At 33.4% G+C, this 4,722-nt stretch overlaps 1 long non-coding RNA gene across 1 annotated transcript; it reads right to left on the reverse strand.

The window, feature by feature from the left end:
• Positions 1–979: 979 nt before the first annotated feature.
• Positions 980–4,141, reverse strand: LOC132127664 (uncharacterized). Its single transcript, XR_009427571.1, has 3 exons — positions 4,078–4,141; positions 2,316–2,411; positions 980–1,555 (listed from the first exon to the last, which is right to left on the reverse strand). It is a non-coding gene; the product is annotated as an uncharacterized LOC132127664 (long non-coding RNA).
• Between the last annotated feature and the right edge of the window lie 581 nt (positions 4,142–4,722).

Below are 4,722 nucleotides of genomic sequence, written 5' to 3' on the forward strand. Positions count from 1 at the left end.
AAAGTTATCTAGATTTAAATGTCATTTTTAAATTGTGATTCTGTCCTGTCCAGTTAGAATAGTAATCAGTTAGAAAAGTAATTAAAATAAAATAAAGCTATTTATATATATATATATATACAGTACAGACCAAAAGTTTGGACACACCTTCTCATTCTAAGAGTTTTCTTTATTTTCATGACTATGAAAATTGTAGATTCACACTGAAGGCATCAAAACTATGAATTAACACATGTGGAATTATATATGGAATTATATACATAACAAAAAAGTGTGAAACAACTGAAAATATGTCATATTGTAGGTTCTTCAAAGTAGCCACCTTTTGCTTTGATTACTGCTTTGCACACTCTTGGTATTCTCTTGAGCTTCAAGAGGTAGTCACCTGAAATGGTCTTCCAACAGTCTTGAAGGAGTTCCCAGAGATGCTTAGCACTTGTTGGCCCTTTTGCCTCCTGTCTGCGGTCCAGCTCACCCCTAAACCATCTCGACTGGGTTCAGGTCCGGTGACTGGAGGCCAGGTCATCTGGCGCAGCACCCCATCACTCTCCTTCTTGGTCAAATAACCCTTGATGCCTTCAGTGTGACTCTACAATTTTCATAGTCATGAAAATAAAGAAAACTCTTTGAATTAGAAGGTGTGTCCAAATTTTGGTCTGTACTATATATATATATATATATATATATATATATACACAAAACTGATATTCACTTCAATGTGGTAAAGAGACACTGTAAAAAAATAATAGTATATAATTTGATATTTTATATTATATAATATACTATAATTTATTTGTTTGTTTATTCGTTTATTTATTTGCCTTTTTAATGTTCAAAATTATTAAAGGGATACTTTAGCCAAAAACGAAGATTATGTCATCATTTACTCACCTTCAAGTTGTTCCAGACAGCTGAGTTAGTTTCTTCTTTAAAGTACAAAAGACTTTATTTTGAAGAATGTTGGTAGCCATTGACTTCGTTTCATTTATTTCTTATTTTATTTAAAACTGAAATCAAACAAATTAGGGTTTAGTAACAGGATTGCACAAACCGCAAATGTCATGCAAGATGAATATAAAATAAAACAGCTCATATAAAATTTGGTTTGACCTCCTGAGGTTGACAATCATCATCTTCTCAAGGTTAAGTACCTCCTGAACAATGACTTTCACATTTTTCCAAGCATTTCAGGCACTGTGTTTGTACCCTATTCATGGAAAGTGCCTACTAGTCTAACGTCTGACTTCTAATTCCAGACATGAGAATGTTCATATTTCGTGTTTGGAATGCTGGCTCGGTGTTGCCACAATCCAAAGGTCAAGCAGCAGCTGTGACATGCTGCCCGCTCCCTTTTCATCAAAGAATCCTTCTGGAGGGAAGTCAGTCGATAGTAGGCAATAGGAGTCGACCTTGTGCATTCAGCTCAGCATGTGTGATATATGCTAATGTATGTACATTTAAAGTACAGGAAGCTGACATTAATTAAGGCATAATGATGTACACACAAAGGTGCTTTGCTGTACTGTGTATCTCTGAGAGATGTGTTGACGACCCGCTGTAAAATAATTGAAAGTCTCTGCTTAATAACTGCAGTGTGAAGGTGGAGCCATTGATCAAGCACTGAGAGTAATGGGAGTGTAAGACGAACTCCCTGAGGACAAAAAGACAGAGCATAAAAGACATCTGTCCACATATCACGAGGACAAACAGTACACAGCAAACAAATGTACATCCTTATAAAAAGCACACCAATGTATGTATCAATCTATCTATCTGTATATCTATCTATCTATCTATCGATCGATCGATCTATTAACCTCCTTATCCATCCATCTGTCCATCCATCCATCCAATATATAACCATTAACCTACTCATCTATATCATTGTCTATCTATCTGTTCTGAATGATCAAACTACTACTTCTCATCTATCCATTTATCTTTCTTATATCTATACAGCCATCAACCTGCTCATCCATCCATCTGCACTTTATACTTTCTACAAATTACACTGCACAAAATAATCATTTATCTAAAACAATCATTATTATATTGCTGTTTTGTAAGGCAGAAGGGGATATCAGCTAAACATAACAACTACAAGAGAGCCATCAATCAAATATGGGGATGATTGAGATGTATTTATGTGACATTTATGTAAGCATGTTTTCATGCAGCTAAAAGCTATTTAGTAACCTCATTGAAGGGCAGATGCACATAATCTCCATTTCAGATGAGAGGAAATCATAAATGTGAAAAGAGGGGCTGTCAGTGGGGGTCTGGCAAAATGTAACCACACACACACACACACACACCTGAGGGCAGGTGATCATCTTCCTCTCCATGAAGCACCATGTCCACGAGAGATCAGGTTGTCATGGTAACTGACCTACAAGCTGATTAAGGGAGCTCTGATAGAGAGAGTGTGAGTGTACGGTGGTGAAAATGAGACATTACACTCAGACAAAGAACCACATCAAACACGTCTTCTGCTTTTTTAAATGGCTGGAAATTGCAGCTGAATTGCAATCACAGATCATCAGTTCACACCTTGAATGGCTAACCGGCAAACCTGATTAGATATTTAAAGGAAGGAAAATCATATTCAGCTTGTAACTCAAGGTTATATTCACTTCAGTTGGACTGATCGGACTACTGTATATTTTTGCCTGTGCCTCTCAGCTTAACAGGGGATGCAAAAATTGTTATTGTTAGTTCATGTCTAGCTTACAAATATATGCTTATGGCCCAATCTATTTTATCTTTACAGCCTGAAAAAAACACACATTTTAAACATAAATTTGTAAATAAAACGATTAGATGTTAAAAATGTTATAGTGGGTAAAAAAGCGTTAAAAGCTAATTTTTTGAATAGAAAAATAAATAACCTTCTCTCAAAAAAAAAGTTGAAAATTCAAAAATATATATACAAAAATCACTCGCATTATGTAACCTCTCTGTATTTATAACTGTACTTTTTTCTTATAAACAATATAGAAATTTCCTCTGAGTCCTTTGTTCAAATCACTCCTTGCTATGAAGCGCCATCTGCTGTTAGAGAAAGGACCATACTCGTTTAGAGGAGTTTTTTGGAATCGCAAATGCAGTACGGTAAAATTCAAATAGATAATTTATGTGCTCATTGTATATTTTTATTGAAATAAGAGGAGATATAAAATATGAGAGAGAGTGAGTTTGTCTGTTACTCCTCACTATATCCAAATACTACTCTTGATATATCCATTATATGAAACCTGATAACGCTATACTACAGAACTTCTGCAGGTTTTATGAAGGTAAATGTAAGATTTAAGACCTTTTTTTAAGACCAAGTAAAAAAGAAAAATTTAAAGGAACACAATATGTCAATATATCATCTAAATTTAAATGTACAGGGAGCATTTGTATTAGAAATCTCCATTACTTTTTAATTCATTATTTAAAAAAAAATAATACATTTGCTTAAGGTTTGAACAACTTGGCTCTCAAATATCAGAATGGCAATAACTTTTACTGTATCTTCTGATCGCACTGCAAAAATAAATGATAATCTTCCTTAGTATTTTTGTCTTGTTTACCAGTGAAAATGTCTAATGATTCTTAAATCAAGACACATTTACTGACTAATCAAATTGACATAAGATAAAAGGTCTTGTTTTCTGTGAAAGGAATCCAAATGAAGTGAGTTTAGATTATAATAAGAACAAATATCTGCCAATGGGTTCAGAAAAATCAACTTCATTTAAAGGGAAAGCTAGTTTTCTGCACTGTCTATATTTGTTTAGGCATAAAGCCGCTTAATACATTTTGTTCAAGTTCTCGGAAAAAATACTTACATTTCTGTCTTTTGCATCTCAAGTAAACTTTTTTTTAAAAAATATCTTTATTTAAGGATGTTAGATATTTGTATTTTAAAACAAAAATACAGTGGAAGATATTTATATTTTGCAAGATTTCATTTCATGACATTATTTGCTCAGATTTAAAGGCCTTAAATGTGTTTATGGGAATTATCATTTCAGTTCAATTGATCTTGCTGGTTATTTATTTATCAATATATCACAGAGAAATACATACCTTAAAAGACCTGTTGGTATCTGTAGTGCTGAAAAATATCTGACAGTTCAATAAGCAGCCCCTGAAAAACAAGATCACATTATCATCTTTTAAATGTACAACAAGGTAATTAAATTCATTCCTCCACAAATTAAACTGCATTATCCTAAAGCATAATTTAACATGCTCAGTTACACTGAATGACCCATACATTTAGATTAGAATGAGGCTGTTACGGGTTTTAAAATTGCATGTTTATATCTATGTCTGGACACAGTGTCTGTAACACTGTCTGGGGTAGATGGTGATTAGACAACTGATCACGAACCTATGTGTGTAGATGTGAATGTTAGTACTAAAGTGATATGATTACATAAAAAAAATGTAAATCCTACGTTCTGGGTTTAAATTTGATTTACAGTCTCAGATATTCAATATGTTCTCTGAATTTGGACCCCACTGTATAGCTTCATGGAAAGAAAATGCCAGGAAAATTGATATCCAATTTTCCTGTAACACAAAGGTCATGTCTAGAGGTCAGATCAAACATTTAAAGGGATACTCTTGTTTCAATACTTGTCAGAGTATTTCTTTTACCTTTTTACAAGTTGAAACAAGTTTAAGTTAATTTTTGTTGTAAACAACATTATGCTACAAATACTGTAA

Source organism: Carassius carassius, chromosome 45 (assembly GCF_963082965.1).
Source record: "Carassius carassius chromosome 45, fCarCar2.1, whole genome shotgun sequence".
Lineage (NCBI taxonomy): Eukaryota > Metazoa > Chordata > Actinopteri > Cypriniformes > Cyprinidae > Carassius > Carassius carassius.